Source organism: Saimiri boliviensis, chromosome 12 (genome assembly GCF_048565385.1).
Source record: "Saimiri boliviensis isolate mSaiBol1 chromosome 12, mSaiBol1.pri, whole genome shotgun sequence".
In the NCBI taxonomy this organism is placed as follows: Eukaryota; Metazoa; Chordata; class Mammalia; order Primates; family Cebidae; genus Saimiri; species Saimiri boliviensis.
In genome coordinates this window covers 93,322,741-93,348,296 of record NC_133460.1, presented here as the reverse complement: position 1 = coordinate 93,348,296, position 25,556 = coordinate 93,322,741, and the positions used below count along the sequence as shown (strand labels likewise).

Sequence of the window (25,556 nt, the reverse complement as noted above, 5' to 3'; positions counted from 1 at the left end):
AAAACACATTTTCTATAGTCCTAATGAAACTCTGAAGTAGGCATTTTCCGTAGGCCTTATGAAACCAGTTAAGGCATTTTGAATGCTCTAAATTAATTATGCTCAATGTTTTGATGTGATTTTTTTTTTTGGTAGGCAGGTGTAAATCAACTAATTCATTGTGTATTTCCTGAACTTATAATTTGTGTTTGGTGATGATGAATTAGATGAAAGAGATACTTTTCCTCAGAAGGAGTAGATGTTTTAGTAGGAGTACTGCATGCATTTAATTATAATATATGCCAGAAACTAAATATCCACAGCTGCATATAGGTGGAGTATGAGCTCAGAATAGAAGTTTATATCTGACTGAAGGCACTAAGAAAGACCTCCTGAAGGGTGAGCTTTTGCTGATATTTGAAGGATGCTACGAGTAAAACACTGTAATAATAGTTGATATTTATTGAAATCTTACTATGTCTTTAGGTATTGTCTTTAGGGTTTTAGTATATCTTCAGGTATTATTTTAAGGACTTTAGTACTTTTTAAACCTTTGTAATAGTATTTTGAAGTAACTATTATTGTCCCATTTTATGAATGAGTAAATGAAGACATACTGGGATTAAGCCACCTGTCCAAGGATCTACAGCTGGCATGTAATAAAACAGGGATATAAAGCCCTGTCGTCTGACTGCAAAGCTGAGCTTCTAACCACCCTACTAAAGGGCATTCCAGGACAAATGAGGACATAACTATAAAAGCAGGGTCAGGAACAGATGAGGAGTGGATGAGAGTTCTCGGTGAGCTCCATCTGTCAGAAGCTGAGAAGCTTGTGCTTTATTCTGAGGGCAATGAAGAGCAGTGAAAGGTGTTAGCATCAGGGAGTAGTTTGTTAGAACTATGATACATGAAAATTGAATATACAGTAGGGTATAGAATGCTGTGGACTCACAGTGTGTCACCTATGTGATTTGATTACGCTTGTATTGCTGACGGAGAAACTGAGAGAGGCTAAGGTAAATAACATCCTAAGGTCTCTTAAATAGTAAGTAAAAATTAGGTGACACAGCAAGCATCAAAATCCCTCCCTCCCTCCCCACCCTTCCCACCTCTCTTTCATAAGGAGAAGTGACTTGCAGGCAGAAATGCCAGTTAGGTGACTACAATAATGCAGAGGAAGAGGTGATGCAGGTCTGCATTAGGAAGAAAGAATGATTGTCAGGGGCTTGAGACATTCAGAATCATTTTATTTTCACTGTTAATTGGGACTAGGAAACTGTAAAAAAGAAAAAGAAAGAGTATTCTATGGGTTTTGATAACAAAGTAAATAGTGGCACCTTTAAGACTGACCAAAAAATGGAGTAAGGATAAGGAACACATTTTCGGGTGAAGATAGAGTCCAATTTTCAATCGTCTTTCAGATGCCATCAGCATTCAAGTAGATATAACTGGCAAGCTAGACAGGCATATTAGAAGAAGTACAGAAAGCAAGATGTGGATTTGGAAACTAATATTCTCAGAGAAGTGATGGCTGCTCTTTTGAACTTAATGGAAAAAATTTGTTCCCATATAAATTTAACATGTTCAAATTTTTAAATGTTTGCTGTTTCCTCATAAATCTTATCTCAAGGGATTCTTAATTTGTTTTTCATTTTGTTTTGCTTTTTGAAGCTTATGTAAGCAAGCGTATGCATATTGATGCACATTTGTATTTTGTGCCTATGCATATGGAAAGATACAGAGATGATAGATATTTTCACATTGAATCATATTAAAACCAAGAATTGCAAAAGTTTTCCCCTTTGAAGCTAATGAGATTCTGGAATCTCAGTTTTATTTGGCCTCTACTCATTGACAGAAGACCTTGCAGCAAGGACAAGAAAAGAGAAGAAAAAAAAAGTGGCGGAGAAAAAGAAAATCCATCAATACAGTCTGTCAAAGCCTGGCATCTGCAGTTTGGCGTTTCAGGTGACGCCAGAAATCTATCAGGGAATGAGGATTGTATTAAGCCTCCAAGTGGGTTAAGCAGGACAAGTGGCTAGAGACTGAGGACAGAATAGTCTGAGAAAGACTGCTGGAAAAGTCAAGGGGAAGATGCTAGAATCAGATTAAAATTTCAAAAGTAAGGTAGAATTTCAGTTGTGGGTTGTCTGGGGGACCTGTCAGGTTTCACAGAAACTGAGTTATGTGTATTGACATGAGAAAGTTTGTGGTTCCTGTTTAGGCTCTGAGAACTGCAGTTAATAAAGGATGGAAGAACAGACTTATTCGTGCTAATACATGACTTTTTGAATTGAAGTTTATTAAGTTTCCTATAAGAAATATCCCCAATGGTGTCTTTGTCTCCACCCTTCAATCTAGAATGGCCATATGACTGATTTACGGCAGAATGACATTGTATGAGTTCTGAGCCTAGGCCTGAAGAGGTGTGGTTAACTTTAGATCATTTACTTGGATTTCTTCTGCTCTTCCCTTGTGAACAGGTCCAGGCTAACCTGCTAGGGGATAAGAAAACATGTGGAGTAGAGAGGAGCCAGCCCAGCTGAGACTTGTTAGATTAGCCACAGCTGCCCACAATCACAGGATCGAGCCAAACTAAGATCATAAAGTCCCGCTCTCATGAGCAGAAACAGACAGATGTGTCCAGCACAAACTGCTGAGTCTCAAGATCACAAAATCATGAGCAGAGAAAGGGGCTTGCACTTGTGTAAATTACTAACATTAGGGAAAGCTGGATGAATGGTATTTAGAGCCTTTGCATTAATTTTGCAACTATTCTGTCATTTAAAATGATGTCAAAACAGAAAAGATTTTTTATAAAAGGCCATTGTAGCTTATGCCTAATCTTGTTTCGATGTTTGTTTTTGGAACACATTGATTCTACCGTAAATAAGTCAAACAGCTCCATAGAAAGGACATGTGTAGTTTTTTCAGCCGTTGCTTCCACTGAGGTCCCAGAGACATGTCAGACATGAGCAAGCACATCCTCTGAGGATTCCACCTTCTAACAATTAAACCACTACAGCTGATGCCAATGGAATAAAGAAGAACTGAACCTACCATTGCCACCCACATTGTCTGTCTATGAGTGAAATATACATTCTTATTGTCATAGGTTTCAAGATTTTGCAGTGTTTCATTATGCAGCAATGAAAAATGGAGCAGATACAGATGGTGTAAGGGGTCATTGCATCTGATGAATTATATTTTATTTTTCTTACCTGTGTTTTTATTATCACAATGAATTTCTGCATGAATTTCTTATGTAGTTAAAACATTGGAAGAAAAAGCACTTGCACAGGCAGCTTTGTATTATCATTGCCTCTCCAAAATGCTGCAAATATCTTGCTAGGCTAAGTCGTGAATATGTGTGTGGGTTCAAGAAAAATATGTATTCATCAATAGGTAAGGGTTAAAATAATAATAATATACATTCATGCATAAATATTTGAAAAAATGAAAACAAATTCTTGCCATGTCCTCTGAGCAAATATATAGAGATATATACTATCTCATTGTGAGATACATACTATATTATTGTAAGATGCTTAAAAATATGAGGGGAAATATGTAAATTAATTATAGTTAATTTATTTCAATGACTGTTGGTTATTTTGACTCTCACTGCTGAACTGAATTAGCAGAAAGATTATATCCCATGGTTTAACACACATGAAACACATGCATTTATTTCTTATTTATTTATTTTCCTCTGTCATTTGAAATCACAACCACAGTAATAGATTACTCTTTCACTCATTACACAAAAGCCTGTAAGTAACCAGCATAGATAAAACTGAATGGTATAATTTTAACACAAAATGATATTAATGAGACAAGGAGTTTATATGCTCATTAGGTTTGAGTGTATTGGAAAAAGCAGCAGTATGTTAAGGATTGGCAAAATTAAACTACAGAGCCAATCAATAGAGATGTGGCATTTTTGTTAGTGAATAATTACTACAAATAAGTCTGTCTTGATTTTAAATACTCAAATACTAAAGAAAATGTTGAAATCAATGGTAGGAAGCAGATGGATCATTTAATTTATTTCTCAATTATAGCTAACACATTAGTTACAGGAATTTTCATGTCATCTATATTTTATGGTTCATTTTATAGCTGTGTTTATTGTAATAAATAAATACATTATATTCTCTTATTAGAGAAAAACATGGAAATTTACTGTAGCAAAACATATTCTCACATGACTCTGATATCCCAAATGGCACACCGATAAGGGAAAAGATTTTCTCAACCCTAGAGTAAGGCCTGTGAGTAATCGAAGTACAAAACAAAAGGTGGTAAAAAAAAAAAAAAAGGTGACATTTTGTTTTGCAAAGGGTTATTGGTACTGAAGAAGATTTACACTTCACATAGTCTTTCTAATAATACAGACACACTCATAAATCTGTTGTGTATTTCCCAAGAAATATTATTATCCAAAATAAATATTGGTAGCTCTCATCTGGGGTGTAGAGATATAATAAAGTTAATACCTCCATTCTGGACTTTCCCTACAGTGCCTGGCAGTGCCTGACAGGCTGAGGGGAAAAATCTGTACCAACTTGATCTTTTAAAGCTTCGCACATTGGATTAGAAGAATGGGATCTTTAATGTTTCAAGAAACTCCATATGAGAGTAGAATAGGTAGATATTGAGTGAATAGGTAGTATATCGATCAAATATACTATACCTATTGAGCACCTAAAATTTCTCTAGTACAGTGTTAGGAATTTGTTAAATTTACTAGTGATGTGGTTTCTATCTGTGTCCCCACCCAAATCTCAGGCCAAATTGTAATCTGCAATGTTGGAGGTGGGGCCTGGTGGGAGGTGATTGGATCATGGGGCGGGACCATGAGGGTGGATCTTTCATGAATGATTTAACACCATTCTCTTGGTGCTATTCTCATGATAGTGAGTGAGTGAGTGAGTGAGTGAGTGATTTATTGTGACATTGGGTTGTTTAAAGGTGTGTAGCACCTCCTCCTCCTCTCTCTCCTGCCCCTACCATGTAAGATACTTACTCCCCATTTACCTTCCACCATTGGTAAAATGTCCCTGAGGCCTTCCTAGAGGTAGATGCTGCCATGCTTCCTATATAGCCTGCAGCCAATTAAACCTTTTTTCTTCATAAATTACCTAGTCTCAGTTATTTCTTTACAGCAGTGTGAAAATAGACTGAAACACTTGTGTCCCATGTTGACAGAGATTTACAGAAATATAAGTGAAATTTAGGAAATATTCTCCTTGGTTATTTGACTACTCTATTCAAACATAAACTATAACATTCTACCCTTTTATTATTTTCCTTGATTTGGCAGCCTTGATTAACTGTCTACACGGATGTCCTTTTGTCTATAATTTTGTTCTTGAAAAATTTTAGATAACCTGAATTTTAGCCACTATTAAGGACTTGAATTTGGAATCAGACATATGTAGAAAAGATAAACTTTGAAAGTAATAAATAATGTGATAAAAGCTCTAAAGAGGAGGCCCTAAGTTTCGATGTGTAATAAGGTGTGTAATAGACAAATTTAATATTATTCAGGGCAAAATATATAAATACAGTTTAAAAGAAGACAATGTTTGATAGATCAGTAAGGTGACAATAGTTCATAATAGTCTATTATATATTTCAATCAAAATACTTATAATAATCATTATGTTTCTAGAATAAAGAAAAAAATAATATTTGAAGTAATGAATATTCCAAGTACACTAATTTGATTTTTGTAGATTATATGAATGTATTAAATTACCATATGTACCCTGAAAATATGTACATCTATTATATATTATTAAAAAATAAAATTTAAATGAGAAGAATGTATTAGGTAACGAGCAATGATGAGGGAAAGGAAGAGGAAGGAACTCCATCCAGTCCTAGAAAATAGGATGTGCAAAGATCATGGTAGCTGGCAGAAACTTAAAGCCAGTATGTGTAAAGTGGGGAGATTGAATGATGCAGGAAATAATTTTGGACATGTGAGTCAGGTTGCTGAAGCATGAAATGAAATAACTCATATAACAGGTTTCATAGAGAACTTTCCAAATGGCAAATGCTGACAATTACTGTTTATACCATTGACTGAAATGTATAATGTCTGTTCACAAAGTCTAGCATATAATAAATCATTTACCCTTTATAAAAGAGTGTCAAAGAAGGAGAAAACAAGTAAATTTCAATCTAAATTGGAGGAGCCAAGAAATCTTGTCAGTGAGATTTTCTGTGGTTCTGGACAATTCTTACCCAGTATTTTATTAATTCTTGAAGAAAACGGGCTCCAGAACAAGGTGAGCCTTTTCAGTCAGCTCTGTGCAGAAAGTGGCTGGGCCAGCCTTGTCTTATTATTTAAAAAAATGAGCTATTTCCAAATATCTATATCCAATGTCCTTGACTCTTTGAGAAACAAAGTTTGTTAAATTCCAGTTTTAATGAATGGAGTCATGAAGATAAATACATGTTCTCATGATAAATGATCAGAAGTTTTTCAAATAACATTTTATTTTGCTATTTGTCTTCTGGACATTGTAGACTTTGTAAAGCACATATATATTCATTGCATTCAGTATTCTGGGTAAGTGATTGTCAAGTGCAGTGTCTCTGCAAAAAAGAATATTACTATGAGTTAAAGCAAAATCTAATGAGTTCTGAACATGTTTGCTAAGTATACAGATTATATGTTTTCTACACACACACACACACACACACACACACACACACACACACAAAGTGAATAACGTGCCAATAGAATAGAAATTGAAAGACAACTTTGAAGTATGTTACTGGAGAAAAGTGAACTAGAGAGATTTGGAAGAATGTGGTTTATGAGTCAGGGATTGGGGAAGAAAAATTAAGAGAAGCCTTAATTTTTACCAAAACCACCAAGAAGACTATTACTCAGCCCCTACTTATAGAACTTGGCTCTAATTCCTACTTTATTCTTATTTTAGTTGGTAGAAAAAAAAAATCATTTTAACACTGACAGTTCTGTAAAGAAACCTACCTTGAAATACACATGCAAATATCTGGATAAATTATTCAGCAAATACAACATTATTCAGAATGAGTAGGAATACTCATGAGAAAAGAGAGAAACAGAATTTTTTACTTGCACTTTGGGAGATCAACACAATCAAACATCAGAAACTGCCTTTAAGTGAACGAGTTGGTGGAGTGGAGGCTCTTTGTTAACGTGAAGAATTAGGTTCCAATGGGTAGGCTGATGGGTTGTAAGGTGATGAGTGGTACCCTTGGGTCCATTCCAAGTCTTCAGTTCTGTAGCCACCACCTCTAGTGATCTCCACATTCTTATCCAAGACATTCTCTGGTCGTATTTCTGTTTGTATAAAAACCTTTGTCAACTATTATGTTATGAAGAGGGATTTGCTGCCATTGTACATTGTACACCTTCAGCTGTCTTTTGCTTCCCATCATTGCAAACAAATTGAACCAACAGTCACGTTTTGAAACTGTCTACTGGATGTACTGCAAATTCACATTGTGCTTCAGTATCTGGAAACTCACAAATACATAGTCTTCACATGTTTAAATCTTATCTGTTTCAGTTATATCTCTTCTATGTTGACTCTTCTGATGCCTTCAACTCCATTATTCTTTTTTGTTAGAAAACAAAGTAATGGCTTATTCTTTAGATACATTGTATAGTGTCATATCAATATCATGTTATAGATATTGCATTTTCCTGGGTGTATGTGGATCCTAAATCTCAATTAAATTCAATGTAAACCTTAGAAATTTCATAAAATCAAAAAGCTATGTCCTTAAAACAACAAAAAATGATAGACTTTGATAGCCACAGTTTAATTTGTGTTAAAAAACAATCTGCGTGGTAGGATTTCTTGGTGATATTACTTTAGGCGCTAGAATCCATGATTGCACATTTAGCACTTATTCAGAGATTGAGTCTTATTTTTTCCACTCTTCTTTAGTACATTTTATACTTTTATTCCCATCTCAATACCAAGGACAAGGATTGGCTAACACAGATGCCAAGTAAATGTTTGTAACTGAATTATGGAACATGCATGTACACTAAGCTTTATTATAGTTAATTCATAAATTCTGCTTGCTGTAGATACAAAAATGAAACAAACAAACTGACTTATCTGCCATCTCAGTGTTTGTAGGTTGATGGGGTCATGTAAATAAACAACCTCTTATGTTAAACTAGAAGGGCAAAAAATGAGCATACAGAATGTTATGTGGATTACAGACAAGTCTACTGATTATCTCACTCACTTTAAGAGAATTAGCAAAGGCTTTACCAAGGACTTTACAGGTTGCTGGGATTTGAAAGATTCTATAAATTGAAAATTTCATGATTTCCTATGAGAATAAAGAGAACATTCCTGTGTCTTAAGCTTAGTTGCCTGGTGGAGAAATACTTTATAAGAAGTGACTGGAGAGTTAGGTAAGAGCCATAGGAGCCATAGGAAAGAAATTATCCCTCAAGTCTAGTAATTAATTGTATACAATTTTATAATTAATCCTACTCTTCACCAAAGTAGCTATAAAACCTTTTAACAAAGAACAGCCATCAATAATTGTCTTTTATGTTTCTAGAGTCTATGTAGGTGCTTCACAGATTTTTTTTTTTTGAGACGGAGTCTCTCTCTGTCATCCAGACTGGAGTGCAGTGGTGCGATCTTGGCTCACTTAAACCTCCGCCTCCTGGGTTCAAGCACTTCATAGATTTTTAAAAGTCAGTCAGTCCAGCTCCATGCAGGTAGCAGGTGCTCTCTGACAGTTGGTCATAACCAGCATCCACTATATTTGCCTCCCAAAGCCAACTCATTTACACAGAAATTCCAAATGTGAGCGCTGTGCAATTTGCTGTAGAGCTTTAAATTCCCTTCCCAAAAGAAATAACAATCATAACCATCATTATTAAGCATTTATTATGTGTCAGATATTATGCTAATTACTTTTAATAAGTCATTCCATAAAATATTTAAAATATTCTTAATACGTTGTTTTCATTATTCCTTCTACTTTGAAAATTAGAAAAGTTAAACCTAAGGAGTTCAAGTAACTTGCTCAAAGTAACATACACAGCCTTTGTTAAAACCAGTATTTGAAACTCTTATAGGATTATCACGGAATATAAATGTTACCACATCTCTGAAAAGCATCAAGACTGGGCCAGAGACACGGAAGTAAATTTGCAATAGAAACCCAGTTATTCTGCTTACTCATGTGACCCTGGACAGCATCTCATAGAAGGTACGGTTTTCTTATCTGAATATTGAAAAAAATAAAATACCTGTGAGGATTAAATAAGCTAATATGTCAGAGGGTGCAATATATGGTAAACTCCCCTTGGTTATAAACTGTAGAGTTATATCAGAAGTCATAAATCAGCTGTACATGTACACTACATGAGACCGTATTGCAGCAGCAGAGTGTATTTGCTATACATATTGTGCAAGTAAGTAATCTTGCCTATGACACTATTAAAAGTGTTCATTTCTAGTACATTATGTTGGTGTCCAGTCTTACACATCTGTAAGAATCACAAGATGCAGCATAAAAATATTCAAAGGCAGCCTCAACTGGTATTGATAACAACTAGCTGAGAGGCAGGAAGTTCATCATAAACTTTTGTGTGTCTGAAAAAGTGTATGCTAAATTGAAACATTAAAATATTTCTAGACTGAGAATCATTACATTTCACATTTCTTTGGATTTTCCTCTTCTAGGGGTTCCTTCTAGGGGTTTCCTCTTGCATTCTAATTTTCTCTGACTGTTGTGTTTAAAGTCAATGGTTTACCACCAGGCCATTCTCTGTTTCATTTGTGATTATTTTGTCTTCTGAAACCTAAGCCCCAGAATAGGTCTTGTGTCTCACATTCTTCCAATTCCCTACTGCTGTGAAACACACCACACCATGCAGATTACTGAAATGTCCACAAAATTAAGGAAGCTGTTCGTCTTTCATTCATGAGGCTCCAATGCCAGGGCCAGTGTTTTGTATACAGTAGAGATTCAATATAAGTCTGGACCCTCTAGCAGTACGATTTTTTAAGCTCATATCATCAAAGACGAGTTGTTTCTTGCAAGAATTATCATTCCTCAAGTTGTAAGGTCAAGCACTATTTTATTCAAGTTCAGAAACAGGAGAAAATATAGGTCATGCAAGAGGCTGTAGTAGAAAAACAGTATTATCAATAATTTATTGAATTTTTATTATGCATATGAACTATCATTCAAATTACATACCCCTAATGTTGCATTTGATCCTAAGAAACAGGTAATTATTACCCTTTTTATTTTATTGAAGAGGTAAATATGGTGCAGAGTGCATCTTGCTGAAGGTATGAAACCAGCAAGGGGCATTGAGTTTTTATTTAACTGCTAGTCATATTCCCATAGTGCATTGCAGTCAAAAGACCAAAACTCAGCAGCGTCTGCAGGTTTTCTTTCAAAATGAGACCCTCAACTCTAGAGTAACAAGTAAAGACTGGGCTTCCTTCCCCTAGATTTGTTCCTGGTTACTATTCCATGTTTACATAATACAGATCTTGTTCTTCTAGAGGCATGAGGATCAAGGGATGTGGAATCCAACAAACTGGAGAGAAGGAATCTCTGTTTAGCCTTTAATAGTTGTGTTACTTTGTGCAAGTTATGTAGCTTCTCCAAATAAGACACCTGTTTTGTAAAATGGCAAAAAATGTATTGGTTCTCTAAGATATATGTGTACTACCTGCTTGAGAAAATACCTCAAAAGTTCTTATCACAGAGCTTTGCAAAAAGGCTTCAATTCATATACATTCTTGTCATGGTTATTTTTATTATTGGCTTGATCATCATTGCTATTATTGGGAGGGAATTCTTGTTCATAAAGCCCTGAGAAAATCTAGCTGCAGAGGCTGGATAATTTAGAAACAACCAAATCATCCATATTACTTTTATTATCCTAATAAATACATTGCTAAACCAAAATTTTATGATTATGGTTCCTATATTTTCCAAACTCCAAAGGGAAATAATTGTTCTGACAAAAGATTTCTTTCTGATTGTAAACTTATCCGCATTTTAAATCTTTTCAACCATTAGAAACAGATATTTGGTTGTCATTGAGCGACCCTCAATGATTACATGTTATCAGAACTTTCTTGAAAAACCCAGTGTGCACAGTGGCCATATCTATAATGCCACTGACTTCAAGAGACACACCTGTTATTGTAACTAAAGGAAAAGCATATTTCTCTTTCTACCACACTCAGAAACTCTCTTCTTTCCTCTACCCTCATATCATTTTGTGTGTTCTGTGCATACTTCATTAATCAACAGCATTGTTCCCTTTATTTTCTTTCTAGATTTATGGTTCCAAATTGTTTATATGTTATTGGTCCTTGGGTAATTTTTAGGCCCAGGACCATATAGCAACAACATCTTGTCCCAACTGTGAATAATACTATGACAATGTAAAAAGTATAATGCTTAAAAAAACAGCTTTGATCAAGAACTCCAAACTTGTTAAAGTTGTAGTTGTTTTTACATTAGTGAGAAGTACTTTGAAGATTTGGAAGCTCTTGTGGTCTTATGAAGGAATTAATAGATCTTTATCTGGAGTTATACAGAACTGGGTTCAAACTTTCTTTCAGTCAAGTTTAAGCTCTGTGACCTTGGGGAAGTCATTTAATGTTACTATTTCTCAATATTTATGTGTATTAGTTTTTAGAGGAATATTACAATATCTGCACATAATGAATATTAAAAGAAATTACCATGAATATCTTTCTGTGTACAACTAAACAGAATTATATTACCTCTTTTTGCACTGGTATTGTATTTCATTACATGGATATGTCATAATTTATTTTTGTTGCATATTTCACTTAGACTTTTGTTTTATGAGCAACATTGAAATGAATATCTTTTGCATATGATTTTATATGTTTGTCTAGAATTGTTTTTAGAGCTTAAACTTTTGGGTCAATGACAATTCTTTTTTCTTTTCTTTCCATTTTTACTAACCATTACTAATATCTAGCAAGAATATGTTCCCTGAACTTTTAAAAATATTTAATAAATGCAAGAAAATGACTCTCAGTTTAAATTGACCACAAAGGAAAATTGAATTGACACAGCTGATCGGATATGGGTTCAATCCTGGTAGCAGTATTTTCTCTCGTGCTAAAACAAAACCTTAAACTGCCCACATAGGGTTCACCATCCAACACCACTCCTGAATACTCTGTCCCTCAGACAGAGGAGAATGTAGAGAAAACAACAGGCATGGTGTTGACGCCCCCAGCATAGAGGGGCAGTCAAGCTATAATGAATGACAAGCATGGATTCAAATGGGGGAAAAAGGAAGAGAATAAGAAGACGTTAGCATTTATTAAATAAGACTTAAAGACTATTGTAGGATTCCCCAGCAAAGAGGCAAGTAATTTAATCCCCCTAGATTCTTCAGAGTTAAATGTTGTTGCCACCTTTTCCTTGACATTTTCTTGTGTTTTACAATGAACCACTTGCTGACAACCTCTGTTTCCTCCTTGTATTTGTTTTAGACTGTTTTGAATTTTTTTCATTGATAGGAAAATTCTCTAGGATTTTGGATATTTGTCGTATCTAATACTGCAGGACAGGGGTCAGGAACTTAAAACACCACGGAACCTAAAACAGTCTGAATCCTAGAAAGTTCATGGGCAGAGGGTCACATGGTATTGACAAGTTCAAGTTGAATCAGGAAGGTAGCTTCTGAGAGGCATTTCTGAGTTCACACCTCCCAATTATACTAGGTTGGTCATTAATGAAGAGCCCTAGAATTAAAATGAGTTGTAGAATAGTGAAATGGGGTTTTCCGTTTCTAATAAACACCAAGATCAGGCTCTCCATTTTGGAGCTAGGCTTAGGAAAGCCAAGTCCTGCTATGACCCTTCCCCTCTCAGGTGTTCACTATCCTCCCAGTTGACTTCTGGAATTACGTGTAATGGGAACTTTCTTGAAAAACCCAGTGTACACAGTGGCCATATCTATAATGCCACTGACTTCAAGAGAGACACCTGTCATAACCAAAGGAGAAGCATATTTCTCTTTCTATCACACTCAGAAACTCTCTTCTTTCCTCCACCCTCATATCATTTTGTGTGTTTTGTGCATACTTCATTAATCAACAACATTGTTCTGTTATTCTGGAATAAAAAGGGTTAATAGACACACACACACACACACACACACACACACCCACCCACCCACCCACCCACCCCATACTGTTTAACCTGAAGCATTTTCTGAGTCTGTTATTTCTCTCTCTTTTTTTTGTTCTACATTATGGCTAGTATGTAACCTCTACTTTTTGTTTGCCTCCAAAGTCAAAGACCAAATTCCCTTTTTTAACAGTTTTTTAAAATTATATTTTAAGTTCTGGGGTTTATGTGCAGATACTGCAGGATTGTTACATAGATATGCACATGCCATGATGGTTTGCTGCATCAATTCCCCCCATCATCTACATTAGGTATTTCTCCTAATGTTATCCCTCCGAAATCCCTCCCACCCCCTGCTATCGCTTCCCTAGCTCCCCCAGCCCCCAACAGGCCCAGGTGTGTGATGTTCCCCTTCCTATGTCCATGTGTTCTCATTGTTCAATACCAACCTATGAGTGAGAACACACGGTGTTAGATTTTCTGTTCTTGTGTCAGTTTGCTGAGAATAATGGTTTCCAGCTTTACTCATGTCCCTACAAAGGACATTTATTCATCCTTTTTATGGCTGCATAGTATTCCATGGTGTATATATGCCACATTTTCTTTATGCAATCTATCATTGATGGGCATTTGTGTTGGTTCCAAGTCTTTGCTATTGTAAACAGTGCTGCAGTGAACATACATGTGCATTTGTCTTTATAGTAGAATGATTTATACTCCTTTGATATACCCAGTAATGGGATTGCTGGGTCAAATGGTATTTCTATTTCTGGATCCTTGAGGAATTGCCACACTGTCTTCCACAGTGGTTGAACTAATTTACACTCCCACCCACAGTGTAAAAGCGTTCCTATTTCTCCACATCCTCTCAAGCATCTGTTGTCTCCAGATTTTTTAATGATCGCCATTCCAAGTGGCATGAGATAGTACCTCAATGTGGTGTTGATTTGTATTTCTCTAATGACCAGTGATGATGAGCATTTTTTCATATGTTTATTGGCCACGTAAATGTCTTCTTTTGTAAAATGTCTGTATATAACCTTTGCCCACTTTTTGATGGGGTTGTTTTGGAAGTAAAGCCACACATCTACAACTGTCTGATCTTTGACACACCTGACAAAAACAAGCAATAGGAAAGGATTTCCTATTTAACACATGGTGTTGGGAAAACTGGCTAGCCATATGCAGAAAGCTGAAACTGGATCCCTTCCTTACTTATACGAAAATTAACTCCAGATGGATTAAAAATTTAAACACAAGACTGAGCACCATAAAGGCCCTAGAAGAAAATCTAGGCAATACCATTTAGGACATAGGCATAGGCAAGGACTTCATGACTAAATATCTAAAGCAGTGGCAACAAAAGCCAAAATAGATAAATGTGATCTAATTAAACTTAAGAAGTTCTGCACAGCCAAAGAAAGAATCATTAGAGTGAACCAGCAATCAACAGAATAGGAAGAATTTTTTGCAATCTACCAATCAGACAAAGGTCTAATATCCAGAATCTACAAAGAATTTAAAACATTTACAAGAAAAAAACAACTTTCATATTAAAGATGAAAATGCTAGAGACTTTTCATGCTTCCCCAGCCTTTTCTGAAGTTAAGATTTCTCTTAGTCTACTCAAGTTGCTATAACAAAATACCATAAACTGGGTGGTATAAACATAAATTTATTTTTCACAGTTTTGGATCCTAGAAGTCCACTATTAAGATGCCAACAGGATTGATTTCTGGTGAGGGCTTACCTCATAAGTTGTACACAATGAGCTGCCTCCTTCCCTGAGTGCTCATGTGGTCTTGCCTTGGTGTGTGCTTACAGAGAGATAAAGTGATCTCCCTCTCTTTCTCTTCTTAGAAGGCCACCACTCTGATTAGATCAGGCCTCACTCTTATGATTTCATTCAACCTTAAGTACCTCCTAAAGGCCCTATCTCCAAGCACAGTCACATGGCTTAGGGCTTCAACATATGGATTTTGGGGAGGACATAGTTCAGTTTACGGCTGGATTATAAGCACGTAACTTCACCCAGGCCAATGGGACCTGACAGGAAGACGACACAGGGACTTCTCAGAAAGAAAGGCACAAGAAAATACATGTTTGGGCATATTTGTGTAAAAACTTGATAACTAGAGTAATGCAGCCATGGTGTGAGCATAGTGACTAAATCTGAGAGCAAAGGCTAATTTGTTGATGATGCTAAAGAGAAATAAGAAAGCATCTCAGTTCCTGATGATGAACCTAGCTACCAATTTAACTAATCCTGGCCTTTTCTATGCCTTGTTATATGAGAAACATAGTGCATGAATATGCTATTTTATTCATACAAGTTTTTAATTAGAGATAAGTGAGTCTAGGCAAAATACTGAAGTCCTACATATTCCTTGCATCATATATTCACCCCCTCTATTTGACTTAACATTTTTTTTAGTTTATGATCAAATCCCATGTGCAATATCAGAGAAGCTCAAGATAAAGATACAGACTCCTTAATTTCTGGGATTGGAGAGAATTGTAAAAATAAAATAAAACCAAAGCCAACCAACCAACCAACCAACTGAAATAAAACCTGTGCTATATATAAGATGGACTGCTTTAATTGTGAAAGATAAATCAGGATTTTGTTTATTGTGCAACTGTGTAAAAATAATAGTAAAAAATAAAAATATAAATTAAGATAAACAAAAGAAAAAAAGAAAAGGAAATTCTTGAGCCACAAGAACAAATGGATAAGAAGCTCCAGTATCCCAGAATTAGGGATCAAAATCATGTCCTGTGGCAAAATAGCCTTTAAGGAACACAGCTAGCAACATTCATGCTTTATTTCCACCTGATATGCTACTGTGCCTATGATATGGATATCCAACTAGACAAGATATGGATAATTCAAACATTTTCTCTTCTAGGTAGTCATAAACCATCACACAAGCGTCTAGAGAACATAATGAAAGTGAATTTAACTACATATTTAAATTGTGGATGTATTTTGGTTTATATATATTTTTCTTGATTTCTTGCAGAATACAATTGTAGTTCTCAATGATTGTCTGAAATATGACAGGTATTTTTTTCTCTTTGAAAGGATATTAAACATGTCTGTAAGATTATGCCTTTACACTTTAATAAAATACTTATTGCTGTATAATATCTGTATCTAAATAATTTTATACATAGCCCGAGTTGCTATTTGGGAAATATAGGTCTGTATGAATTGCATGTGGATTATATGCTGTTAACTTTAGCAGATTATTATTTCACAAAAGAGCATATTTTCTCCAAATTTGCCTTTAAGTTCTATAGTTTTGCTATATCCTTTCTGTGGGTCACCAAAGCACCTGTGGCCACTATTTAAAATAATATTTTTGAGATTAATAAGCAATATTTTTTAGTTACTAAAATGTGTCTTTTCAGAAATAAACTAATGAAAACACTGGAATATAGTCACTGAATTGTTTTATACAGATGTCACTAAATCCTTTTGTCTGGACTGTTGTTTTCAATGACAACTAATCACCTTTTTCAGTACTTTAGACTTTCATTAAAATAAATATTCAAAAATTCTTCCCACTTAATTTGGAAAGTCAGATTAATTTGCTTTAATTTGAGAGGCATAAACATTGAGTGAATTGCATAGCTTTTTATGTTTTTCTGAAACGAGACATAAAACTCATTTTTAAATTTTTTGCTAGTTTGGTTGTTACAGAACTGATCTCTTTTGCAACAGAGATATTTCCATTCTTTCATTAATTATCCATGAAAAATCAAATCTAGATGATGAGAATATTTAACTTTTTAAAAGTTTTCTCCTGGAATATTTATGAAACAATTACAGATTTGAATATATTACAGAAAATTTGGTATTTTGATAGCAGATATTTTGTACAGCTATCAGTGATTGAATAATTAACACTTGCTAATGATTAACAGTTGCTAATGAGTCTTCTTTTACCTAGAAATGTAATCCGTGGCATTCCGTTTATGAAATACTTATTAGACATTAACTGTGGTTAAATAAAATCTATCCCTATCAAAAATCAACAATGAGTTAGGAGAACATTTCTCAACATAAAAAAGTTAGCTCCTGTTTATTGAATTTCTGTGGCATGGCTCTAACATAATACAACTCTATAGCTTACATCATCCTTTTTTACAGTTGACAAAAATAAGGCTAAGAAACTTGAATAAATTGGCTGGGCACTGTGGCTCATGCCTGTAATCCCAGCATTTTGGGAGGCTGATGCAGGTGGATCACCTGAGGTCAGGAGTTTGAGACCAGCTTGGCCAACATGCTGAAACACCATCTCTATTAAAAATATAAGAATTAGCTGGGCGTGGTGATGGGTGCCTGTAATCCCAGCTACTTGGGAGGCTGACGCAAGAGAATTGCTTGAACTTGGGAGGTGGAGATTGCAGTGAACCAAGATCCATGCCATTGTACTTTAGCCTGGGTGACAGGAGCAAAACTCTGTCAAAAAAAAAAAAAAAAAAAAAAAAAAGAACTTTAATAAATTGATGACATCAAACTCTGGAAGTAATGAGTGAAAACACAAATCTGTTGTATTTTGTATCCATACTCCTAATTACCATACACTGCTTAATACATAGTCTCTCTCTCTCTCTCTCTCTCTCTCTCTCTCTCTCTCTCTCTCACACACACACACACACACACACACACACCACACACACACACTTATATGTATAGACACACACTGTAGGAGGAAGATTTTAGCATTGATCAAACTGAAGATAATGAATGGGACTAGGACAAAAGAAAAATGAATTCCTAGTGGAGGTATTAATGAGAGCAGAAGACTAAATTTTAATTTTCTTCTACAACTAAATCCTGCAATACATTAATGTCATTTGACTCTCAAAAAGAAAAGATTAGCTCATCACTGGTTATATTTAAAACATCTATCTGAAGCTAAATTTTCAGTAACTGAATGGAGATATGTTCAGAAACAAATTATGTAAATATAAGAAATAATCGCCCAGAATACTGATCCTATTTATATTTTGTTAAATAATGCTCATTTATTTAATAATCATTACAATAATGCTACATCCATACTGTGTAGTATCATGGATATTTAAAAAATTTAAATACATATCCATCCAAAGTAAATAGACTGTACCCAAAGGAATCATCCAAAACAATACAAACTTAATAAAATTAGAGAATTTCTTTAAAGTACCATTCACGTGGTTTGGGATTAGATAAATATTTGCTTTTGCTTGAAAAGAATAGCTGTATAGTAACTCGTACAAGTAGACATAATTGCAGAAAAAATGGAACCTATTACATTCACTAGCATAAAGTAGGTGCTTAGTAAATTGATAGAAACTTGAACAAATGGTGATGACAGTATATTTTAAAACTATTCTGTGGCAAGTTAAACATTACTAAGATTAAAAGATCATTGTGCAAAGGCAAAATATCCATTTCATGAGATTTTATTTTGAAATGCAGTCTCTAAGGATGTGTTGTTTCGTAAGCATGACGAGTAAAACAAAATAAACCTTTCATTTTAGTTATTCAGTAAATGCCATTTTTTACCATATAGTGCTGAAAGTATTCTAATAGCATGTTCCACTTTAGATTGTGAGCAAAAATAACCACAAAAATCCCTCTGGAACAGTCATTATTGTCTATTTCCCTGTGGAGGATTTGTAAGCACATAGAGTAATTCTTCTCTCTCCTAAAAAATATTCTTTTAGAATATCATTTAAATAATATCCTTTTACAATAATATTTTAAAACAGTACTATAGAAGAAATATTCTTCTAACTCATGTTCCGGGAATGTCTAACGTTTTTAAATGTCTAAAACATTCCAGGTGGAAAAAGTATCTTAAATTGAATTCTATCAAGACACTATGGTTTCATTAACACTGATAAAAAATAAAATTAAAAATAAAAGAAGCAGTTACCTTGGAGAGATTCAGAATCAATCTTGTTTTAGTAGCAATGCTCAGTGGCTTGCAGAAAATAAACTAATCATGTTTTGGAACAATAGCGAGTACATAGTAGAAAATAACATTAAACTTGACTCTCAAGTAAGTCAGCAGTGCTGCCCTCCTGGTAAAATAATGAAACATATTCAGCACAGATTTGTTATATTATTAATCAGTTTCCTTTTTATAAAATTATTAATAGCTGTGATAGAAAGCAGGATGTCTGAGTTCTGTTGTGAGCAGCTGGGTTGATGAATGAAATTACCTTTCCTCAGAATATCATTTGTTTGTTATGTTGCTTACAGTGCAAATAAGTTTTACTTCTCATTTAAGTTTTAATATTTTTAGATCAAATACACAAAAAGCATTTTAGAAATGTAGCATCTTCTCCTATTCTCTTATAATTCTTAAGTCATCATTCTATTTTCTTTCTAGGCGAGTCAAAAGAACTTGCAGGAGCTACAATCCATTTCATCTGCATACATTTTAACAACAAAGCTATATTGCTTTTCTATGACGTCTAAGACATCCTGCAGGCTAGAAATTGGAGTTATAGAAACAGCCTTTCCATGGGGGGCATCTAACCCTGCCAGGGAGAAGCAGTACGTGTGGAAAAAAAAAAAATAATAACAGCAGTTCCAGGCAGTGAGCACTGAGACCCAAGTTAAGGAGGAGCTCTGCCTAGGTGAAACTCCCTCAGTGGCGGGGTGTGTCCTTTGAGCTTCTGATCAAGGGCACTCATTCAAATTCTTATTTGATCAGAGTAACTATCCTGTCTCTTGCATATTTAGTTTAATTCCTCTTAGAACTTTATTTTGGTGTCTTGGGTGTCCTCCAAAGAATCAATATTTACTCCTGAGAGCCTTGGCTTTTCTCTCTGCAGTACATTTGAATGCAAGCTTAGATCACAGTCCAAATGATATTGGCATATTACTTTGGCTTCTGAATTTGATTGAGAGTGGGAATATATCAGAAGTAAGAATAATTTATCTTTAAAGGGCAAATTAAACTTTAAAAAATGAAAAGTATGTATAATTATACCTCCATATATGAGATCCTAGCCATTCTCAAGAATTAGATATTTAGAAGATTAGCGACAAGTAAAAGCAATAACCAGAATAAAACATGTCAGCAATTATATTAAACATTAAGATGAGCCAATACAATAGTCAATTCAAAACTTTCTTACTGATTGTAGAAGAGGCCCATGAACTTTCATAAATACCATATGGAAATAATTGGATAGCTTAAACAGATTCTTGCCCCATGAACTTCACTTTATCTTCAAGAAATCTTTGTGATTCCATGTGCCCCATCCTAGGAGGACACTCCTTTCTTAATCAGCCTTTGAGAATTAGGGTTGATTATTTTGAGGGAGATGGGAAGATTCTTATACTTGGCTGTGCCTTTTATATGACGGAAAAGTAAATCACTCACGAGTCAACTCACAAGAAAAACTGGAGAACGAAAAAATGAGGAATCTCCTTATTGATAGGTGCATAAAATGGAAGAACTCTCTATTATCAAATTAATTTTTAAATGCCTAAATAAGTGCATGCATGTGCACACACATACACACACACATCAAGAGATGATCACCTTGACCTCAAAAGTCTTGGAACCCGTCAGGCTTGGGTTAATACAACTGCTCAGTGGAGACAGCTTTTCTCTTTCTTCGTGGTTATCTTTCCAAGTAAATTGAAGCAACGTTTCTTTCCCGAAGTTTTATTTACAAAAGTGTATTAACAAATTCAACTCCTCTAGGAAAAAAAGGATATTTGCTTGTCAAAGCTTCTGCCATCTCTAGCTTATAACATATCCCATATGAAAGAAATTTTAAATACCTAGGTTCCATCAAAATGACTTTGTCTCTCAAGCCTGCTTGTATTTATGATTACAAGTTAAATTTAATGGTCAATTCTAGCAATATGATATACATAAATAAATTTAATTGTTTGCCATTTTAAGATCTGTCTATCTGCTAGATTATTTTCTCTCTGCCCTATGTCTAATTTTCCGGTGTGTGTTTCTCAGTCCTTGTCCCTTATGTATGCTCACATTGGTCAGAAAACACACATGCCTAGGTGGACCCTTTCTGTGAATTGAGGGTGATCAAAAGTCTGGATAAGGAGGGCATTTGTTTCTGCTCATGAGATTGTCTTCCTGTGACAGATCAACCTCAACACTGAAGTTGCAGGTCATTTGTGGTTACTGGTTATGCCTCTCACTGTGAAACAATGTCAGGGATGAATTCAGTCTTTGATTTGACTGGAACACATTCCTGCTGTCCTTGCTACGTTTAATTCCATCTTTTGACCCGTTCACTATGCACCTTTACCGCCTTCCAGCTTCTATTAGCTTCTATTATGTTCTCTGCTGGTGTTTCCGAGCTTTGATTAAGAATGGACTCCTATTGCAGTTCTACTGTCTTAAATTTAAAAATTAATAAGCATCTGATGGTTCTGAGACAGTAGGTAGAGAATGTTTTCTCCCACTGGTTCGATCCTTTCGTGTTTTAGATTTCTTTTATGTACAAGATACAGAGGGAAAAGAATTCTGCTCATTTAATATAAGATTGAAAGCTATAAAAGACAATATAAAATTGTGAAGAGTCATAGAATATCCTATGTAAACAATTAAATGACTAAAAGCTGTTAGCATTAACAATTTTGGTGAAAGAAGTTATCGTTGTTATTATTATCATCATTAATATTGTTAATCCACAGAGTCAAAGGTTAAGAGCTGGGGCAGGGAGCAATTATTCCTGTGGGGGATATTAAGCTGATTCAGTAAATCAGGGTGCAAGCATCCTTAATTTCCTTTGCCGATTCCTTTTATCGATCTATCAGCTCTCTCACCAACACCCTCCTGGCTTGATGCCACTGCCTCATGCTGCAGCTCTGTGACATCCTCTTTCTCTAAGACTTCACCTCCCCAGAGGCAGTGTATTAGCAGAGCCTATTTGTGACTCTGCATTGGAGTCCACTGGTTAACTTAAAGCAATCGACCACCTACTGGGCTTGCCTCAGAGAGCAGAACCTGCGACTCCTTTGTAATCAGCGGTGGTAGAAGATGGCTACAAGAGTGGAAGCAGGAGATGGAGAAAAAGTAAAAACTTTGGCACTGGAGTTACGACATTCAAACCCTGACCCCACCACTTGTTGCCTGAGACTTTAGGCAAGTACCTGATCTCTGCAAGCCTCAATTTCAATCTCTGAAATGAGAAATATGCCTACTATATAACTTTCTTCATAAGGATTAATTAATGTCTATGAAGTAAGAGACTTCACAGTACAAATCTATTTATCTGTGTGTGTCTCTCTAGCTCAATAGCCATCATCCATGTATGTATGTAGGTATATATGCAATGTCTGTCTCTTTCTCTCATCATCTGTCTCCAGATCATACCCATGAGAGCTCCATGTTTAGGAGCATTGCAAAAATACTAGAGCAGAAGGATGAGTATGATTTTCATTCCTCTGTTTCCTTGCTTTTTACTTTGCCCGGAGGAAGTCACCTACTTAATGGCTTCACAGGAGAGTCGTATCCTTCTCCCTTCTGTGAAAAGTAACAGGGAAGAGATTTTCTAAAACCCCATTGTTTTTTAATTTTTTGATTAGTTATTCAATAAACAACATTTCTGTTACTAAGTTATGCGTCTTATTTTCTTCATCTCCTTTTTGCCCATAAAGTCTGTTGTTAGGTTTGACTTTACTTTCTAATTGCTATGTTATGGGACTAACTGATTTCACATCAAGCAACTAACAATATTTTTCTGCATAAAACTCATCAAGTCTCAGTGACCACACATGGCCCAAGATAGCCGACAGTTGCCTCTCTTCTTTGGCTATTATTATATTTTTTTCTAACGGATTTGAGAGGACGTTTTAACAGCCTAGATACCCTTAGCTCATTTTTGGAAAACGAAAAGCATCACCTGCCTACTGTTGCCTTGGGAAGATTACTTTCTGGTCCACAGCATTCTGTCTCTGAAAGGACATTGACTGCCCTACTCCTTCTTACGAATAGGCTAGAGTCCCAGGCGTCCTCAAACTTTTTACACAGGGGGCCAGTTCACTGTCCCTCAGACCGTTGGAGGGCCGCCACATGCTGTGCTTCTCTCACTGACCACCAATGAAGGAGGTGCCCCTTCCTGAAGTGTGGCGGGGGGGCCGGATAAATGGCCTCAGGGGGCTGCATGCGGCCCGCGGGCCATAGTTTGGGGACGCCTGGTAGACTAATATTCAGGAAGCCGCACGCTGTGGCTCAATCTAGCCAGTAGCCTATTTTTGCATAGCTTTCAAACTAAAATGACTTTCTCCCCCATTTTTAAAGAGTGATAAACAAACACATAGAAAAACAAAAACAAATAATGTGGGACAGAGAACATCTGTGGCCTGCAGAGCATACAATTTTTATTATTTGCACCACTGCAGAAAAAGGTTAGCCAATGCCTGGCCTAGAATCCGATACTGGTCTTTCCATTCAGAGTAAGCCAGAGAGAAAGTGGAAATTGCAGATCCCTAGTTCTGTTTTGTGCTCTCCTTCAGGACCAGCCTCTTGCTACACACTTAATCTCCGTATTTGTCTTTCTATTATATAGTTTTGTTATCTGCATCTGGGTGTCTTTCTCTTTTTTCAGATCAGATTCACGTTAAAGCAACAATAAAAAGTAGAAGAAAGGACTGAATTCAAAGAAACGGTTTCTCAGTCCATCCTCATTCATCCGGTAACCCCACTGAATCCCACCAATACTTACGATCCTTAGTGTTATCCTCTGTTAAATCAGTAAGTTTGACTGCATGGTGTTAAAAGGCCCTTGCAGCTCTAACATTCTAGAATTAAATCCATAAAATGCAATAATATTTAAATTTCCTGTGTGCAAAAACAGTTACGTTGCTGTATTAAATGACATATGAGTATTTTTGGCCTTCCTTGAGCAACTATAGGAACAGAGAACTCAGACTTCCATCATAACACAATTAATAATTATAGATAATCTCTTTTTATTATTCTGTAGAACTGAGATCAACCACTCTGACTTCTAACCAATTGGTCCCTGTTCTATTTTTACAGGACACAAAATGTTAGAATAGACCTGCAGAAATATTAGAAAACAGCCAATGTGTTATAACAGATTTTTATTTTACATGTGAATCAATTTTAATTTATTTGACCAATTCAACAAATAGGTGAAATAGACACATTTTTATCACTCTAAATACACTATACTATATCTCAGCCTTTTGAAAAGTGGCTTGGAAGTCAATATTGCACATGAGATTTATCTAGGTCTGGGATACTTACAAAACATTCAAATTTAATAGAATGGCCAATAGGCAAAGTATGTCAAGCTTATTTTCCCTGAGGAAATATTCTTCTACCAAGTTTGCCTGAAATACTTGGCCAGTTATGGCACCACCAAGCAATCCAGTCCTCCTAGGAGCACCCATTCCTTAGGTTTGCTGAAACACTTAACACATTTTGTAACAAATGAAAACACTGGAAGGAAACACAGAAAACATTGGTGGTTCATTTCTCCAGTCCTAGAAAGCTAGTTGTTTAATTTTCTCTAAAGATTTGATGATGTCTCTTACTTTGTAATTAGAAAAATTGTAAGAAATTTAAAATGATGATAGCTTTAAAGATTTTAAAGATGAACATTTAAATACTAAAATATTTAAAACAAAATAGACTGAGTCTTTTCACCATTTCAAATTCCCCAATTCGGTTTACCAGAAGAAACGTGTTTTTAATTATTGACATAAATTTATAATGCTATATCTAGGTGGTGTTCTTGCTTTACAAACATATGCCTGTTGATATCCTGTTGTGATAGATGGGGGTTTATTAATATTAATATCACATAATAATTCATCTCCATTTCCCATTTTCCTCCTATTTTCCCAATAGATTTAATGCAAATTATTTAAACAAGTAGCCAATAATAATATTAATATAATAAACTATACTCATATTTCTTTGTTATTTGTATTGTTTAAAATATATCCATTATAAATTATTTCTGTTATTACTATTATATGACTATCAGTGTTTTTCACCAAATGCCTCAGTTTTGAAAATGATTCATTTTTATTTCCTCTGAGCTCTCTCTTTTAAAGTTTCTATTATCCAAATATTGAAATCTCTATCAATTTCTTTTTAGACTTATTACATATCTATTATGTTTTGTATGTTGGGTTCTCTTTCTCTTTTAGTCTGCTAACTTACCCCATTTTTGTGGAGTTTCTTCCTCAATATAGTTTCTTGAAAAAAAAAAAAGCTTTGAAAAGCAAAACAAATAAAAAATAAAAATAAATAAATAAATAAACAAGAAGAGTGCTTTCAACTATAAGCTGAAGTTAATTGCCCTGCTTAAAACTTTATAGACATGGTTCTATTGTCTTTAGCATTCAGTGCTGCCGGGGAAAAT

At 35.2% G+C, this 25,556-nt stretch overlaps 1 long non-coding RNA gene across 2 annotated transcripts in view; it reads left to right on the top strand.

The window, feature by feature from the left end:
* Positions 1–25,556, top strand: part of LOC141580728 (uncharacterized) — a 608,846-nt gene that overhangs the window by 177,548 nt on the left and 405,742 nt on the right. For both annotated transcript variants that reach the window (XR_012513019.1, XR_012513018.1), the window contains exon 2: positions 9,098–9,231. This is a non-coding gene — a long non-coding RNA (uncharacterized LOC141580728). The remainder of the gene's footprint in view (positions 1–9,097; positions 9,232–25,556) is intronic.